Below are 20875 nucleotides of genomic sequence, written 5' to 3'. Positions count from 1 at the left end.
ATGCTACAGATTCTGGTCAGGATTCAATTTTAGGAAACAAGATAAGACTTCACTAAACTATTAGTAGTGAACTTGGCCAAGCCCATGGCTAAGGGGTGCTATTTCAAATCCCTGCCAGGTCAAAAGCTTACTGGGCGCTGCTCTGTGATTGCCCACTGCCCACAAAAGTGTGCATTTGGACTTTCTGGATATCTCATAGGACTACTGGAATTAAGCTAAGTATCACTTCTGTAGGTCTTTCTTATTTGGTTGCTATTTCATTAATTGCTATTCTATTCTTGTATCTAGCTGGGTTGCTTGACTTTTGAATGGTCTGTTTAATTAAGGTGAAAGTTAGTTAGTTACTCTCATCCTATCTTCAAAACCGAACATACAGAGTAACCTGGAGAGGATATGTGTTGGAACCCTGTCCTCTAACTACTGGGGTCCCTCAGGGTTCTGTCTTGGGCCCAATCCTCTTCTCTCTATACACCAACTCTCTTGGTTCTGTTATTCACTCTCATGGTTTTTCCTATCACAGCTACGCCAATGACACCCAACTCATTCTCTAGTTTCCCAGCTCCGAAACACATGTAGCTGAACTGATCTCCGCTTGTCTGACCGACATCTCTCAGTGGATGTCTAACCATCATATGAAGCTCAATCTCGACAAGACTAAGTTTCTTTTTCTCCCAGGAAAGGTCTCTCCCACCTCAGATCTAACCATCACCCTTGACTCTGTGGTAGCTCCTTCTCATACCGCAAGGAACCTGGGTATGACACTTGATGACCATCTCTCGCTCACAGCTCGATCTTGCAGATATATGTTGCACAACATCATAAGGATATGGCCTCTTCTAACCCAGAAGGTGGCACAGGTTCTGGTCCAGGCTCATCTCACAATTGGACTACTGCAACTCCCTCCTGGCTGGTCTCCCTGTGTGTTCCATACAACCTCTGCAACTCATCCAGAATGCAGCAGCTCAACTGGTCTTCAACTTACCAAAATTCTCCCACACTACACCGCTTCTCCACTCCCTTCACTGGCTTCCTGTAGCTGCTCGCATCTGCTTCAAGACTCTAGTGCTTGCATTTCATGCTACAAAAGGACATGATCAAAACCTACACCCCAGCCCGCCCACTCCGCTCTGCATCGGTAAACCGGTTTGCTGCCCCCTCACTGAGAGGATCACAGAGGCATTGGCAGAACTCGAGACTGTTCACTGTCTTAGCTCCCAAATGGTGGAACAAGCTCCCCATCAACATCCGGACAGCGGAAAGCCTCCACATCTTCCGCCGCCAACTAAAAACACATTTCTTCCGACTCTATCTCGACTAAGACAACAACGACAAAAATGGACATATTGTAAGTCGCTTTGGATAAAAGTGTCTGCTAAATGACATGTATTGTAATGTAATTCAAAGACTTTATTGTCAGGTGCCATGACATTCTTCTATGTAGATAATGGGTTAAATGCAGAAAAAAAATTACCTATAGGGATTAATAAAATATCAAAAATTGTATATAATGTATATGTGTTCCTGCATGTGTAGGAAAGCAGAGAGACTATGGCATTTCGATTTTACTCTGAAAGCTGGAGGAAACTCTATCGTCATCTATTTTTCTCGCCATCCATACCAATAAGTCATGTCTTAAATGCTGCAGCTGATCACTGGACCCCTTTAAGTCTATGGTTTACCTTCAGCTAGCCATACAAAACTTCTAGCTAAGGCCATCTCAAAATTGTTTTAATGAACATGGCAGTGAGTTCAGTGACCTCCCCAGTCACCACATGTGGATCTAATACCTTCAGGGGTGGTGGAATGGGACATTCACTGACTGTAGAGCTGCACATGGGTGCTGATTGATCATCTATGTCCTTTGGCGAGATGAAAATGCCTCTGTACGCAATTGGATAGACGTGAAACCACTCAGACCAATGATCCAGGTGATGTATGCAGACTGACAAATAATGTGTCAACAAATGTGCTTGTTGTAGTTTTCTAGGAGTGATGACGATCTAGTAATGAGTCTCATGACTTTTGCCCTGGGGAGCTCCGTGGAGCAAGTCGCTTTAAAAGGAAGCAACAGCCAAATTGAAAGACACTTTGGTGGCTCCCATGCAGGATGTATACAAAAGCTGTTAGACATTGCTTTTCTGTCTTTGTTGTGTTATGTCTGCCTCTAGTGAGCCAGAGGTTTGATTGGTTCCCTTTTAGGAGATTCTGTAGTTGGCCAAAACAGCATCTTTGCCGATGTGTCTGCAAAGCAAAACCAAATCGCTGTCAGACTTGACTAGGTTCACCCAGGCTTGGCAATGATGTTAATATAACTACAAATTAAATCTAAATGTAGCTTTTGTTGCTGGTGAATTTTATTGCATTGTATCAACAGGTGTTTGCTTACAATATTTGTACAATAGTGGGCTAACTGAGAGAAACACTATACAGCAGCCCTGTGAAATCATCTTGAGGTCATTCCTGTTTGCAATCTTTTCAGGTAAGATGAAGGAAAACTTATATAAAAAAATATGTATATATTATATAATAAGATATAAATACTGTGCATATACAGTATCTGGACATCAAGAACATAAATGAACAGCTCAATGTTGGAAAAACTTTCAATTACATTTCTATCTTTACTTCTTAAATGTATCTATTTTAAAATTTAGTTTACATTGTTATTTCCCCCTTTTTTTATTTTTTATAGCACAGCCTCCTTTGACTTCATATAATTCATCCTGTACAAGTATTCATCAGTATTCAATGCCTCACAGATGGTTATCACATTGTAAAAATGTGTTCCTGATCATGGCACCGATGAGAATATTATCAAATATCTTTCCCAAGATAAATGCTGACACAGTCAAGATAAATATTAAAAAAATGATTTTGTTTTTTATCAGACAGGAACCATTTAAAGTCAAACTTCCTTTTTTTAAAAAAAAAATACACGCCCCTTTACCTGCGCTACGGAATTCACAGTCCCAAGACCGACGAGCCCCCACTTGTTACAACCCGGCTCTTAGGCTGCAACAAAAATAGGGAGAGAAGACGAGAACTAGTGCAAAACAATGATTTATTTACCAACTGAGAATTAAATATCAGTGTCAGTAATCAGTAAGTGTAAGCAGGTGTGTGTGTGTGTGAATGCATAAAACAAAACTAAATTAAAACAAACAGCCGCGCCAAGGCCCATGCCCATGGTATCTGTGTCTGTGCGAGAGAGGCCAGCCAGAGTCTGAGAGAGAAGAGGGAGGAAGGAAGGCCTCTTAAAAGTGGTGTCCAGGTGTAGCTCATCCCTGTGATGATGACCCCGCCTCCAGGCCTGAAACAAAACAGATAAGGCCAGCACAACACTTCCACAAATAAGGGGTCGTCACATAATAAAGTAAGAATTAAGTAGACCATAACGGCTGGTCGTAGAGCTACACGAAAATGAGCGCTCCCACAGTCCCGAGCACTTTTTTGAGTACACTTCCGTTGTCGTTTCTTTCAGCCGAGAGGGGCAAACGCAAATGTTTTGGGACCATACTCTACACAATTATTTTTGTTATCTTATTACTGCAAAATGGTGAGTAAAATTCTTGTTACACCCAAGAGTTGAAAAAATTGAGCTATATTTGTGTAGACTGATTTAATACAATTATAAATGACCACTTACAGACTTTAAAATACTGTCCATTTTGTATGAAATGATCAATGTTTCCAACAGAACTGTTGAAATATCAGCTTTGATTTCAGAAGCTAAAGTGTCAAGCTCCTGATCAGACAATGTACTGTAAGACCCTGAAACAGAAACTAAAATTCTGCCATTGGGCGGAATACTGTAACCTGACTGACTCCCAGCAATGTTGCTATGCATGTAATGGGCAACTGGGTGTCTATCAAAGCCTGTAATTTGTCCTGTTGAATGATTCATTTGGGTCACCCCCTTGCCCCTTGCACTGCCTGTACAAGGGGCAAGGGGAGTGCTAATTTTCCATCTAATGTCTAACCAGGTAGCACAGTTCTCTTAAGCCATTTACTATGTTCAATGGCAACACTATCTGCTCTGCCAATGTGTCAGTGAGTATTAATTCATGGGTGCACATGAAATTGAGATATTCAAGGTCCAAGTCAGGCTGATCATATATTGCATCTTGCTTTGCAGTCTTTCCAAGATATGATGTCTGAGCAGGTTCTGTTGGAAAAGAAGGCAATGCATATTTGTACGTTATCATTTATCTGAGTGTATGGAGGTCATCAGAACAACAGAATCAGAATTTCTTTATAGTCATTATACATAGTTGTGGGTGCTCCAGCCCAATGATACGCTGGGCTGCCTTTACCACCCTATGCAGGTGTTTGCGCTCAGCAGCCGTGTTCTCTTTGTCCTCTTGAAGTCAATGTTCACCTTTTGTCTTTGAGGTGTTAAGGACAAGGTTGTTCTCAGTCAGATGTTTAACCTCATGCCTGTACGCTGTTTCCTCATTGTCTGAAATCAGTCCAACCACTGTGGTGTCGTCTGCAAACTTTATTATGGAGTTTGAATTGTGGATGGGGGTGAGTCAGGATGAGTGCGGAGGAGGTGCGGTTGCCTGTTCTCACCTGTGAGAAAGCTCATAATCCATGAGCACAGCTCAGAACGCAGGCACAGAGTGTTCAGTTTGTCTACCAGTTTGTGTGGGATTACTGTATTAAATACGGAGCTGAAGTCCACAAAGAGCATCCTCACATACCTGTTTGATGTCTCTAATGGCGCATTTCCACCGGCTATACTCGCCTCGCCTCGCCTCGGCACGATTAGGTTGCATCTCTATTAGACAAAAGTACCTACTTAACGTGGGCGGAGTCATGAGTGAAACTGCGGTGACTTGTTTTATGCTGTGACTTCATTTCATACGCGACACACACACACACGAGTGACTAGTGACTTTACACCACACTCTGTAGTTGTTGGAGATTAACCCAGGATTGTTAAGTAGTTTTAATTTATCTACAATTCGGCACTGTTCGGCTTTCGGTCCACACGTCTCCGGAGTACAGCCTCCTACTCCACAGACGGCAGCAGTCTGTGGCTCGCGATCAGCGGCGATGTCCCTAAATTCACCACTCCACTTTAGATTAACACATGTTGTTAGCATTGTTAAGTAGTTTTAAGTGATCTACAGTTCGGCTCTGTTTGGCTTGATTTCTGTGTGGGATATCTCTTGCTGTGACGGGACTCTGGCCAGTCAGCAGCCAGCAGTCTGACCAATCATCGCATAGTACCTACTTAAGCACACTTGGAACCTCGCCAGAGCAGGTACTAAAAGTAGTACCTGGTACCAGGTACTAGGCTAGTGGAAACACTACTTAAACCGTGCCGTGGCAATGCGACGTGAGTAGAGCCGGTGGAAATGCGCCATAAGTGTTCCAGGGCTGTGTGAGGAGCTGTTGTAATGTCACATAGTAAGGCACAGTACTCACTATGATTTTGTCCATCTTTTTCGTAGTTGACCTGGTGTTGGCAAGGAACAGACTCGGGAGCGCCGGTCAGCAAAGGTTAGCATTCAGTCTGCCCCACAGGCCCGCTCGCCTGCCACGCTTTTGTTTTCTCTCCCTCCGGCACCGACACCTCCTTACCAGCAGGATGGTAATCCAAATGTTCTCATGTGTACGTAGGATCTCCGGGGGGATGAATGAGTTGTCAAAACCCAGCTGTATGTGTTTCTTTTTAATAAAAAGTAATTGGTAACAATCGTATCTGCCGCTTGTTTTTGCTACACTGACAGAAAAAAATAGTTCACTAACAAGATGAAGACTAAAACATAAATAGGAGAGGGCTGAGCCGTTGTGTTCACACACGCCGCCATCTTCTCATGACCTAAAACATGAATTCTTATATATAACATTTTCAGCACCACTTCCGGATAAGGATATGGCACCCTTTTTAAAACGGTTAGTAAGCATTAATCAATGACTAATGATAAATAATTAATAAGCATAATGTTTGAGTTGCCTCCTTTCCATACCACCATGTTGCACATAGTGTGATGTCAGTATGAAGTCAAACGTTGCAATTATGAATGTTATAAATCATTTTCAAAACTTTACAGGATTTATATGTAAATATAGATATATAAATAATATATTTATTAAAATGAATTTAAAAACAACTTACCTGAGTTTCTTGACTTTGCTGGTCCATTTTCGACAGAGATCTATCAGATTCCCACCGCTAGTTTCATACTAGTTAGTCATGATGAAGTTGTGGTATGCCATGCGGCTATTGTTATACTTTATTAAGCTATTGTTATGAAACGCATTGGTGCTTGTGTATTGATTAACTGATATTAATCCAAAAGTCATCAAAAAAATAAAGGGAACCATATTTAATTCAGCCCAGGAGGGCGGGAGTTGATAAACCCAGTTCAAAGTGTGCCCGCCCGTATGTGACGTTCCTTGAAGTACAGCGAATGCACCCGCAAAGAAGCAGGGATAATCTGATTGGTCAACACTAATCTTCTAATGGTTGACAACGTTGATGCACAAAAATCAGAGAGCAGAGCAGAGATCTGTGAGCACAAGATTCCTATAAGAGCTCGAGCTTGAGTGCAGAAAATCTGCACAAGCAGTAATATAAACGAGTGTGTGAGCAAAATCACAAAATCTGAAAGTGAAATCAATAAATAATGCTCTCAAATCAATATGCTCTATAATTAAGATAGGAAATAACCACCATATTTTTGATCATAAAAAAAGAAGTTAATGTTTGTAAGTAGACCTCGATAACTCACATTTTTAGTGAGATAGGACCATTCGACCTCCACTCAGTGGTGAGCTGTCAGGGCGAGCAGGGCCTTCTCTGCTGGCCCTGACAATATAAAAAAAGTATTTTTTATTGTTATTATTATTATTATTATTATTATTATTATTATTATTATTTTTATTTTTTTTAATAATCAAATAAATGTGTGTCTGAACTTGTCTGAATTCAATTACTTTTTCAGTATGTTATGATTATATTTCCAGAAAGAATATGGTTATTTTTTGTGAAGCTGAGCTGGATATGAGTGTTTTTTTGACAGCGGCATTTCAGTAGAGGCAATTTCTTACCAGGAATATGAGGGGCCGAGTAATGGCTACAACTATTGCCTTACAGCAAACAACGCAGCCCAATCTGACCATGGATTGGGCCTTTGTGTGTGGAGATTGCATATTATCCCTGTGTGTTCCGGGTTTCCGGTTTCCTACCAGTCCAGAGACCCATGTGGACACCACAGGAATTAGTGGATAACACAATTCATGTCATGTGGACCCTAGCAGACCTTTGCAGAGATGTAATGTATGACTCCTCCTAGAGTTGCACATTATGCAGTTATCCTTTCCAGTCAGGTGTTTAATAGTACACAATGACGTTACAGACACACGTTGAGCTTGAAAACATACACAACGGTCAAAGTTTGCTCTATTTGGACATACAAACAATGTGATATGATTAAAAGCTCCAGACCAGGTGATTAAGTGAAATTTCTGTCAAAAGATGCAGACAATGTGCTGAATATGTCCTTGTGTTTCGCTCTGTGTGGTAGCTTTGTGTGCAACACCTGGTGTATGTGTGTGTGTTGTTTTTCTTCTGCATGACTGCAGGATGGCACCTCAGCTTGGGATGAAGGTCTGTGATTAGTCAAATTCATGGCTCTCTCTCCAACCCCCTGTCCTGTGCTGGCGGTGACCTGATGCAAATGCTTTGTGTTCATGCGTAAAGCCTGGAAAACCAGCAGCCACCTCATTTGTCTGTTTTCTAGCTCTCTCTGCCTTTGTGTGTGTGGGGTGGTGGGTGGGTGGAGGTTTAACCCACACTGTGTCCTGCTTGCAAAAACAAAAATTGACCTTGTGTAATTTGTAACGGACACATCTCAAGTCTCGCTGCTCTCACCATCATCCACAGTGAAGAGCCTCACAGGTGTGTTTAAAGACACAAATGTAATTATCACCCCCACAAGGAACAGCTGCCACCTACTAATTTAAAAAATGGTGCATATAAACATAGACCAAAGACACTTTACACACACTGAAGAGAAAGGAGAAAAACAATGGTCAGGGTCGAATGATTCTCCATGATTGATATAATTTGCTGTTCACGGTTAAGGCTATGTATAGCAAATGCAGAGCTTGACTGAAAAGGTTTATTTCTTTAGGCGTATCTTAAAATGGCACAATAGTTAACATGACTCCTCCTCAAACACTATAACATTTGAAAAACCTTCAGCAAGCTTTATTTATTTATTTATTTATTTCTCTTAAGATTTCTTTGCAATGTAGGGAGTCAGTGTCAGTACTGGAGTAATGATCTTTCCACTAAAGGCATGCAGAGTATTTTTTAGTAGAACAGTCAATAGGATTGTCCTGTCTCTCTGTCTCTGACCTGCCATGTGATTCGTTCAGGACAATAAGATTTTACATTACACTGAAAAGGTTTTAACTGATAAATAAAACACTAAATAAACATGGCATCTTTTGACTACCTTTAAGTGGTCAAGTTGAGAGAATTCCGCTGCCAAAACACAGACAAAAAGGGGAAATATTGTTAGATGTATAGAACTTTTTTTTTTACATTTGCTTTGTGGAAATTGGGTGAACATGTTACAACAGGATCTCTCTTTCTCGTTTTCTCTTTGTTTCTTTGTGCTCCCCTGAGACTGATGCCTGCCGCTCCTCTCCTCTTCCCCTGTCTCACCCCATCTCCTTCTTCCCTCAAGTCATGTAGTCTCCTTGTCCTTCTCCCCCTCTTTTCTTTTTGGTGGAGGGGAGAAAGGGTAACATTTGGATTGGTTCAAACCATATATCTGAGAAAAGGCCAGCCTGACATTTTGCACAGCTGCTACATTTTATTACAGTGTGCCTCTGTGTGTGCGTGTGTGTGTCATCATATCATAGGCTATTTCTGGGGACAAATTCAGACTAGAAACCAGCTAACTGAGGACAAATTTTCCAATTGTCTAATATATGTGAAAATGTTGTGTTATCTTTTGCATGAAATGATGAAGATGAACTCAATCATCGTTATCTTTATCATTGCTGATCAAAACCATTTTAGGTTTTTTTCGAGTTCGCAAAAGTGATCTATGACATCTGTGCATATCCATAGTTTCACAACAGCCGTTCAATCAGTAGCTACTTTGCATGTGCACAAATGTGTCTACTTCTTTCATATGCTACTTTTAAAGCCTATTTTACTCAACAAAATATTTCCAATTATTCAATGTTTGTGGTTATTGCTTAGGATAAATTTAGGTTAAGATTAGGGTTAATACCTCTCCAAATGCAGGTGTGTGTTGAGTGTAAGGCTCGTTAGTCTCTAAGAAATATATGCAAGTCTATGTAATGTTTCTAAAGGTGACCCATGACTCTCTCTCTCTCTCTCTCTTTCTGTGTGTGTGTGTGTGTGTGTGTGTCAGGTCTGGGGGGACAAGCATGCATAATGAAAGAGGATATGGGGAAAGAGAAGAAATGAAGATATGGTTTATAGATTGAAGCCTCTCCTCCCCCTCCATCTGCACCCTCCTCACTTCCTCAGTCTCCTTTCCTATTAACCTCATTCCTTCTTTTATCCTCCCCACCCCCATCCAGCATATTTGAGTTCCCATCTGTCTTATCTTGGCTCGTGGAATGTTGATTTGCACGAAGACATGCAGGTTTCATGTTTTTTGGCCCCTTGCTCATGACTTTTCTATATTCCTTGCTCACATACAGCAAGAGACCAGATGAAGCCAACCTGGAGCAGCTCATAGAGTAATATATTCGCAGTAATAATTAACTTTGGCCTGCTTTGATGTACAGAATATTCCTGATACTTGCACTCCACTGCACTTTGATTTATAAATGATGATGTCCTTATACTGTGTTAATTTTGATTCATGGGAAATTGATGGAACGTAATATGGATTTCGAGTTGACATTAATAATCGCTTGTCAAAAACAATTTAGGGAAGCCTCATTTGTTCTGTCTGCCACTTCTTTCATTAGGCCATCTATCTATATTGTATAACGGAACACATGCACAGTCTGCTGGGACACAGTCATGTGCATATTCAATGAAGTGATGGAGTGCAGTGTGTGTGTGTCACACCAGACAGGGCAATGGGCAGCTCTGTGCCGATTAGTCCTCCATTCCTGTTATTATGTGTACTGCTATCACAATAGTAATGAATCAAATGGAAATGATAATGTTTGAAATGCCTGTGGTGATTCTGGTTATGAGTGTTGTTAGTTCAAGGTACATTACAAGTCCTTCAACAGAGTTTTTCTAAAACAATAACAGCATATATATCGCAATATACACTTCTGCAATATGTCAAAGAGGAAACACATGGTTGCTACAGAAATTCCACGGACGAGGGAGAGAACAATTGGACACCTTGAGGCAAACAGACGTACAGTAGTTACTTCTGAGATGACGACATGATGCCAACATTGAAAAGAAAGCACCCTGAACCTTTTATTAACCTCCTATCTTCTTATGGGGTGAGTTTTCAGTAATGTTAATCTACATTACGTCAGTGTTCATTCAAAGTCACATGCATGGATTAAAAACGTTTTGTCATGCTAGACACTGTCTTTTAATAATCCACTGTGCGTTTCAGAACGTTATGGGGCTATATTGTATGGTCTGCTATTAATATGAATAGCAAACCAACCTGATGTGCTGGAATAATGTGTGAACGACACAGCTTGTGGGTATAAAATATTGACAGTGATTTAGCAGCTAGCTGAGAGTTAGCACATCATCATCAGCCACATGACTGATCCATCCACACTACACCACAGAGCCACTCAAGTGTATTTTATTTTATTTGATATTAGAAAAATGTGTCTATATTTGACCCTTCTAACTCTTGTATCCTTCTAACTAAGTGTATTAACTTTCTTGTTTTTCATCTTTATGAAATTTATATTTATACTTCATTTCATTTGTCCACTTGACTGTTCTATAAATCAGTTTTCTGTATGATTTCAACATTTCTGTGGTAAACTTGCTGAATTTACGCATTTCCTGTTCAAATACAGAGAACAGTGAGGTGAGTTGTGCCTCACCTCTGACAGATCTGACACACCCTGACTGACACAGGCAGTTGGCGCTTGCCCACTGTTGCCTCTCTGTATATCACCAATATACATGTTTGATTAGACATGTCCTACACATGCTGACATGTCACAGTCAGTCTAATATATTTAATGAATGTGTGTGACCTATTTAGTCTTTCTGATCGGCCGTAAATGTGCAGTGAAAAGGCACAGGGTGAGGCAGAAAGTACCATGCCACACTGATAGGGGGCAGTGCTGCGCGTGTGTGTGAGTTGAGGCACAGCTCATCGCTGCCTCACCTCAGTGTTCTCCCATGTATTTGATAAGGAAATGCTTAAATTCAGCTATTTTGACATGTTGATATTTTGACATTCTTGGAGAAGTTTTGTGAATTTTTGTGGTAAAACCATAAGGAGCTGTGGCAACTCAACAAACATTGTTAAACACCTCCGACTAAACCACGAGACAGAGTTTAACTTGAGGTGGACAGAAGAGAGGTTGCTAGGGCAAGACAGACTCTGGCGTAGTCCTTTGGTGCTGCAGCTGCAGGCAGGCACTATCCAGGTAAAGAGGGAGCAAATGTAGAGCTTGAAGTGGCCCTAAACACTGTTGATGTTGGAGTTGTTCAAATTAAAATAAATATGGTTATGAAATAATAAGTAAAAAATAAATACATGCTTCAACAAATAGCTGACATGTTCATGTAACGTGAATTAAGATGTATTTTTTTTTTTCATAATAGTTCTTTTTTTAACCATTTTTTAAGTGTTTGAATCACCATTTTCCACATAATTTATATGATTATGTCCTTTGTTAGTTTTTTTCTGTTGTTATATTAGCTTGGCTATAGTGTAAATGAGGCTTCTATCTCAATATAGGCTACTTCCAAGTTTCAAATAAATAAATTACTATGATTTGAAATCATTTTGAAATGTTTTTAATTTAGGTGTTTTTGCACAAAGTATCGGTATTGCCAATACCAGCCTGAATTTTACTCAGTGGAAATCAGTTGTATGCCTGGATTTCACCAAATTGTGTGATTAAATGTATGGTATTGAGGCAGGCTAGAGTCGCAAAATGCCAAAAAAGTTTCTAACATCTGAGTTTATTTCTGGGTTGTGCGCGACCCATAGAGCATGTGCAGTAGTGTTACTCCCATAATGCCTCTGGGCTACGTCTGCTTGCTCGGCGCGTCCACGAAAATCCAAAGTCATGATGGGAGTAATGCAGTGACAGCTGCTGGGAAAGAAGAACTGTTTTGTTTACTGTGATAATTAAGCATTTAATATGAAATAATTTAATATGTGTTATTTTTGCAATGTTTAGTATTTAGTATATTTGGAATGTATTTTAAAAATGACGACCCTCCTCAGCTCGTCATTTCACGGACATATACTGTATGATAAAAATCAAAGTTGCTGTAAACTGAAAAAAACCCTACGAAAAAAAAACAAAGTGTGTACATTGTAGAATTTGTTTCTGTTAACTGTATGTTTATCAAACTTATATGTAATAAGAGGTAAACACAGTTTAAGTATTTCTACACAGTTTAAGTATTTCTACAATGTTATTGTCCAAAAATGATGCTTTCACATAATATAAAGGTCACAATCATTATTATTACTACTATTATTGTTAATCATCATTATAATCATTGTGACATTGATATTTTATTAATATAAAGATTATAAAATATTAAAATAAAGTCAGGCCAGAGAACCTCATATTATATCGTGCATCACACGATTACAGCTCCACAGTGTCACAATATCCGGGACTGAACAAAGTCATAAAGTGCAGCATGTCTCCTCTGAATCCTCACAGCAGCTCGTTAATACATCGATAATAAGTTTGAAAATAAATGCTAATGAGCAACGAATAAATAACTTTGCCTAACTTTTGTAATATTTTTAAAAATTTAAACAAAAACCCCGCATTGCCTTAATTTATTCACATTCCTCATAAAGTTTTCATACCATATGGTTCCCTGACAGTAGTTTGGTTCCCGAGACGCCACATGATTTGGTGTGCTTGTACACAGCTGTTACGTCACTCTGATTTTCTGGACTTTTTATGGCATTTAGGAAAGTTTTACAAATATGAAACTCCATGAATTAAAAATATAGCATATAATAGGCTATAAAAGTAGGCAATATGTTTTAATTCCATGACAGGAAATATGTGATGTGACCTAAAATTGGTTTTGTGTAAAAAAAAAAAAAGCCTGTATATATTGGTATGGGTATAGGTTGATATCGGAATCGGAAATTAAGTGTTTGACAATATCGAATATTAGTTAAAGGGGACATATTATACCCTATTTCCCCCATTAAAATAGTTCCCTGGTGTCCTAATGAACATGTCAGTGACATGCTTTGGTCAAAATACCATAAGGATGAAGAATCATAGTAGTTCAATAACCCTGCTAAACCCGCCCCTTTCAGAACGCTCGGTTTTCGTGCAAGGTCCCTTTATATGCAAATGAGACACAGGCAAACACACACCCACTTCTTCCAGGGGGTTTCTGATTTGTCCTCTTTACAGCGCTTTACAGCTCTATTCGTCTCCCCCTCCCTCCACTAGCTCTCTGACAATATCAACATGTCAGCGTGCGCAGAAAACAGCGAGAGTGCCGTCACAGGAAGAGACGTCCTACATAAGGATCGAGCCGAACACTGTCCAACTGTAAATCAGTTAAAAACACTTAGGAACAGAAGATCAGCGGATCAGCCGATCGCCACCGCTGATCGCCAGCGGCGCGCTGAATAAACTGTATGTTGCTGTATCAGACCGGAGACTGTGCTCCGGAGACCTCACCACCACTGACCAGCTCCGGTGCTCCGGCGAGCTGGCGATCAGTGGTGGCAATCACCGTGTAACGCGCCACCGCTGATCGCCAGCGGCGCGCTGAATAAACTGTATGTTGCTGTATCATATCGTGTGTTCGTGTGTTCGCACCACTTCACATCAGACTGCGGCCAGCGGTCGCCGTATTTAGTCAGGGGACGTATTTCACCGACGTACAAACACACAAATTGTTAAGAAAAGATCACATAGAGCTCATAACTGACCATTCTGACACGTCCTAATTAAACATATTTGTTCAGTACGTCCTCCATGACCGGAGCACAGACTCATACAATCTGATACAATCACATAAAGCAGCTGTTTATGCAGCTCGCCGCTGACGATCAGCGGTGCTGCACTCTCTGTGCAGCGGTGCTACACTCTCTGTTTCACCGATAGCCTAAACTGCCGCTGGCGATCAGCTGATGGCCATCGCTGATCGCCAGCGGCGCGCTGAATAAACTGTATGTTGCTGTATCAGACCGGAGACCTCACCACCGCTGACCAGCTCCGGTGCTCCGGCGAGCTGGCGATCAGCGGTGGCGATCACCGTGTAACACATATCAGCCACAACATTAAAACTGATGATTGGCTGTGATGCTGGTGCTACTCTGTGTTCTTTTGACTAAGCCAAGCAACGAATCAATGGCAAGTAACTACAAAATAAGTTTTAAAACTGTAGAGTGCAACTTTAAAATACAAACCATATCTGTTTCATTCCAACCATTGTCAAACAAGTTCACACAGTGCTGATCATCTCCACATGTCTCTCTGTTTTTCTCAGTATTGCTTTGTTTCATGTCTGTGATGACACAGAGTGATGCATTGTACATAAGGGACGTCCGATATTGGCTTTTTTTTAAAAAGGGACATATTATGATCGCCAGCGGCGCGCTGAATAAACTGTATGTTGCTGTATCAGACCGGAGACTGTGCTCCGGAGACCTCACCACCGCTGACCACCTCCGGTGCTCCGGCGAGCTGGCGATCACCGTGTAACGCGCCACCGCTGTATCAGACAGTCTCCGGTCTGATACAGCAACATACAGTTTATTCAGCGCGCCGCTGGCGATCAGCGGTGGCGAACAGCTGATCGCCAGCGGCAGTTTAGGCTATCGGTGACACAGAGAGTGTAGCACTGCTGCACAGAGAGTGCAGCACCTGATCGTCAGCGGCGAGCTGCATAAACAGCTGCTTTATGTGATTGTATCAGACTGAGTCTGTGCTCCGGTCATGGAGGACGTACTGAACAAATATGTTTAATTAGGACGTGTCAGAATGGTCAGTTATGAGCTCTATGTGATCTTTTCTTAACAATTTGTGTGTTTGTACGTCGGTGAAATACGTCCCCTGACTAAATACGGCAACCGCTGGCCGCAGTCTGATGTAAAGTGGTGCGAACACACGATTGCTGACTTTATCCGGCACATTAGCTTCATATATAAAATCCTCTGTAAAACACTGTGCTCCACTGTGCAGCCACCAACAGCACACTTGTCCCTCCGCGTTGACATAATACCGCTCTTCCTCCCTCGCCTGCACTCTCGCAGGGACAAGGTGGAGTTAAGGTGGAGCTTGCGAAGTAAACGTACTAGTGGGGCGGTAACATTCGCGGTGAAATGCGCATGCTGACGTCATAAGCGCAGGGAATTCAACATCGAGCGTTTTATCGCCTATACTTACACTAAGCGGAACCACGAAAACATGACTGAGTATTGTTTTTCCACACTTTGGCGACTGGTCGGGCCCCCAGAGTCCCAAATATCAGTATTAAAATGGTTAAAAAGTTGATTTTGCATAATATGTCCCCTTTAAAAAAAAAAAAGCCAATATCGGACGTCCCTTATGTACGATGCATCACTCTGTGTCATCACAGACACGAAACAAAGCAATACTGAGAAAAACAGAGAGACATGTGGAGATGATCAGCACTGTGTGAACTTGTTTGACAATGGTTGGAATGAAACAGATATGGTTTGTATTTTAAAGTTGCACTCTACAGTTTTAAAACTTATTTTGTAGTTACTTGCCATTGATTCGTTGCTTGGCTTAGTCAAAAGAACACAGAGTAGCACCAGCATCACAGCCAATCATCAGTTTTAATGTTGTGGCTGATATGTGTTCATTTAAATTTTGGAAGGAAAGTTTTCTTATCAAGATGTTAGACTAATGTGGCCACTTCATACTACAAAATTCATTAATCATATTATGCTCGTACCACTGTGTTACTTTGGCAGCTGATGCCTGTTCTCACTTGCAGAACATAAGGGCACATACTGTAAGTATTTTATTTAGGACATACAGTATTTGAAAAATTACACACCGGCCCTTTAAGCTATTCATTTGACCTTTCAGGGCATGGCTGTTTGATGTATTTGAGGTTGCAGTACATAGAATTGTTAAGGTTACACTTCACACTAACTCTCTATTGGCAATTGTCAATAATTCATAACTAAGGAGCCTTGGAGTATAAAATCAGTCATCTTCTACCTGCACATAATAATGAAAATTTGAGACATCCTGTCCCAAGGAAGCTGAAAACTAGATGCTTTTGTTACGTCTAGACATAACTATTGCAATTCTTTATTATAAGGATGTTCCAATAAGTCCATGGAAGCCTCAAGCTGATCCAAAATGCTACAGTACAATTACTGACAGGAAGTTAAAAGAGAGACCATATTACTTTATTGTTAGTTTCTCTACATTAGTTCCCAGTAATTTGATCCTCCTCACATACAAAGCACTTAATGATCAGGCCTCATTCAATCTCACAGAGATAATATAGTAACTTATTGTTCCAGTAGATCACCTTAAACCCAAAACGTAGCAAACAGAAATGGTGGAAAGATATTTGCTTCGTTCCATTTACATCAGAACTCAAATGTATCTTGAGCAAGCATTGTTCGCAAAAACAAAATGACTAAAGTGCTATTGACGGTAAAAGTTGCATAATTTGTTGCTCCGTGTTTGCATGTTAAAAATGCCCTCGGAAAGTCAGAGTAACACTCATGCAAGTATTCATGCATGTAATACCTGAAAAGACAAACACAATATACAAATTGATACTTTGATTGTGCAAATTCTCCATAAGAGTAGAATTGGAGGTAGAGCTTCCAGTAGCAGGCTCCTCTACTGTGTAACCAGCTCTCAGTTTGGGTTCAGGAAGCTCTCCTCCCTGCTTAACCCAACCAAAAACGGAGGCCATCAGAATAACGATTTGAGACTGTGTACCATTTTGTGATAACCTTTTAGCACATTTTTGTAACAAGGTGAGCTGGTTTTCAGCTTTGGGGAGGGGGAGCTCGGATTATTTTCAGGTGAACATCTGAAATTTGTATCAGCTCTTGCAGAGCCATGACTCAGTTCCCCAATGTCAGTGCTTTGTTGTCACTGTGCCCATGTACAGTGGCAAATAAAACATCTGGAAAAACCCAGCAACATGTGTTGGACAGAAAGTCTTGAGACTGGTCTTGAGTCCGGCTGATAGTATAGCCAGCTATTAAATTAAAAACAGTAAGGCCAGTTAGATAGTGGATTCATCTGCAGTGCTGGGTGCTATCTCATGCCCACCTGCCGCAGAGCTTCTGTGCAGCTTCTGCTATGCCTTACATAGATTTTCCCACTGAAAATCAGACAATTTACTTTCATATAACCTAAATATTCCTTTGATCTGAGCAAAATACCAAAACTATTTAGTATGAAGCCACAGATTAATCAGCCCTACACATATTTTACAACAATACCTTGTTTAAAAAAGAGGGCAGGTCCTTTGAAATAGGAACAAGATTTGTTGTATATGTGAAGTAGGGCACTAATGACTTTTCATTTTTTCGACAAGCCGAGGAGTCAAATTGTTTAATGTCATCATCACATTGAAAGCGTTGGAACACAGTTGTACAACAATGAGCAACTTTTATTTTAGTTCTCTGTAACATTAACAGTCAGTATGTATAGTAAAGTGCACTTTCACAAAAAAAATTAATCAACATGCCTTCTCAAAAACATTTAAACCAAACAAAACATAGGCTAATACTTTGAATGTTAAGGTAATTTTAAGTCCATAACAGAAAGTGATTAAGATCTTGCCCACCAGGCTGTAGTCTGGGCTACATCCACACCTTGAGGGGCACCTTGCTTCCCCCTCGATCCGTTTGTCGGAAAACCCCCACCAAAGCTCAGCACCCCCGTCGTACCCACTTGACCTTTGACTTTACTTTGCAGATTATTTACTCATACAGTATGAGTTGGAATCGGACGTGCCCAGTGTCAGTGGTGAAAACAGCACTTTTAGCTGACTTTTTCATGAACTGGTGCTGTTGCTTCTTCTCACTGCAGCCATACTGTGGCTGCTGGAAGTTGAATGACATTTATGAGGGTTTCAAGGTCAGATTTCCTGACCTCGAAATGTCTGCAGTGGGAATGCTCTGTATTTAGGCTTAGGTGCCATAAGACGACATCAGGAAATGGAAGCCACTTAGTTGCATAGGCATCAGACTTGATTCTGAATTGGAGAACAGTGCAACTCTGTGGGGATGGCTCGACATCATTTATGAAGAAGTAATGGAGTGATTTCTTCACACAGAACAAAGCACAAGAGGCTTTCTTTTTGTGTGAATATGGAAATAGAGCAGCGCGGGTCCAAAGGTCCTCTGAGACTCTAAATTATGAATAGAAAATGAGGGAGACATGAAGCAGAGAGGATTTTTTTTGTTTTTTTTTTTGTTTTTTCCTCTCACTGATGTCTGCGACAATGACACTGGGACATGTTTTGGTGGGAAATCAAAGCGCTTCCACACACATAATCCACAGTAAGTGTGTCACAGTGACACATTGATAACATATGTGTTAAACATGTATTTAATATCTGTAACATTTTAAAACTGAAGTGCATGAACAGGACAACAGTATAAAATGGTAATTTTTTTTTATTAAAATTTTACAAATGAAAAGAAACTACAAACCACACCACAGCCCAAATTAAGATTCAAGGTTTATGGTTTTAAGACTCCCAAAACTGTGATTTGAAGCATTGAGTGGCTTCTTTGTGATTTCAACTTGCATATTCTTTAAAAAACGGAAATTTCCAATTTAAAAAGAAAAAAAAAAAAAAACTTGTTGCTGCTTTTCCCGTGGCTGGTCACAATTCATTTGTCCCATGAAAATATTGTTATTCTGTCATTAGATCTTATTTTGTTAGGTTACGACTTGAATAAATATTGGAATCATATTTTAAACAATTTGACATGAAACTGAGAATTATTAATTTCCCATGCAGTTGGAAATCATCAAGATGATGCCCAAGCTGCTGCTGATGGTTTGAGAGGGGGAAAGAGGTTCACTTCCCTCCAGCTGCTGATCTCCATGCATATAGCACAACACCTCAAATTCCTACAGACTGGCTTATCGCTACATTTATTCCCAGTGAGGGGTCTCTTCCACTGCAGGGGAAACTGGGCACAGAGCAAACCTATCACCAGACAATGTGGACATGTTCGGTTCTCGAAAAGAGTTGTTTAGTTATTGTGTGGTTTATGTAGTCAATGTTTACATATTTGTGGTTTGGCACAGACAGAAAGTTTGTTTCCTAAGCTTAAACATCTCCACAATGGAGTTTAGTTTGGTTTATTTGTTAGAGAAAAGATAAATGTTACTTTGTTTTTACTTTTTTGTTGTTTCATTTCTGATTTATAGCACTGAATATTATTTTTAACAATAATTATAATGTAATTTACTTTGTTGCAGAATGGGGAATTTATTATGTGTTGTATTTTTTAATAAACTTGTCCAGTTGTTGTTTTCAAAATCTTAATCTCTTTTGTTGTTATCGCTGGGACTGTGTGTACTTACCTCACTAAAGTCAAGGCATTGTAATTATATATATATATAAATATATATATATATATATATATATATATATATATATATATATATATATATATATATATATATATATATGTATATATATTGATATAAAGATTTAAATTCATGCTTCAAAGAATAAAGCAATTAAGAATCTATGAAAATATTTAGGAGAATCTCATCGAACATATCAGACAACGAGTGTGCATCCCCCCATCTGGTGCAGAAAGACAAGCCTTTTCTTCAGCACACCACTCCTGCGCTTCTCTGTCTCCAAGCCAGTGGCAGAGCTAGACTTTTATCTTTGGGGTGGCCAAGGCTATTTCAGGAGGTCCACTGACTATGACAATGAATTTGCTTCTCTGACAATCAATTGCAATCACACACACACTCCAAAAAATAAATTACAGATGAATAAAAAATGTCAATAAACAATTTGACACCATTTTGACATAAAGAACATAGGTTTACTGCAGGTTTGATTGCCAAACTATCCTTTCTAAGTAGAACAAATAGACCACTGTAGATGTTCTAAAACTGATCTTTGAGTCCTATCTGAACACAAAAGTGATTTTAAACAGTGACTCATACAACTTTTTGTGGTATTTAAAATGGCTCCTTTTGACAAGACGTGTGGTGCCGTGACATGTCAATCAACTGGGGTGGCCAATCAGATTTCAGGGGGGACCAGTGCCACCCCTGCCTCCCTTCTAGCTCCACTTCTGCTTCAAGCGGGCTCTCCATATCCCCACATTCAAGTAATGATCTATAAGACTCTTAGTAAAATGTGTTGACAGACACTTCTCATTGTTTTAACTCCGGGGTCCATCTCCACCTCTTCATAAGCTGCATTGTATAAGACTTTCCAGCATTTAATAGGTCTTTTCCACCGTGTTGTTCTGGCTGCAGTTGTTGTATGCGTCATCACAACATCCTGTTTCAGTCATGTTGTTTCGGTGTTAAAAGTCTTGCGCCTTTATCCAGGTGACCAGTAAACAAAGTGTCTGTACTAACTAACTCCGCCCAATGCCTGACTTTGAAAATCTACAAAAAGTGGGCAGGGTGTTATCGGAGAGTGGGTAGGGGAAGGACGGGTGACTAAGCACCGCAGGGGGCGTGATGATCGTGTCACAGC

General features: G+C 40.3%; 1 pseudogene; it reads left to right on the top strand.

Moving 5' to 3' along the window:
- LOC122778799 lies at window positions 1-1318 on the top strand (annotated as a pseudogene).
- Window positions 1319-20875: the final 19557 nt, after the last annotated feature.

This window comes from Solea senegalensis, linkage group LG12 (genome assembly GCF_019176455.1).
Source record: "Solea senegalensis isolate Sse05_10M linkage group LG12, IFAPA_SoseM_1, whole genome shotgun sequence".
In the NCBI taxonomy this organism is placed as follows: Eukaryota; Metazoa; Chordata; class Actinopteri; order Pleuronectiformes; family Soleidae; genus Solea; species Solea senegalensis.
Note: the sequence above shows the minus strand (reverse complement) of the source record. Positions and strands in the feature narration are given on the sequence as shown.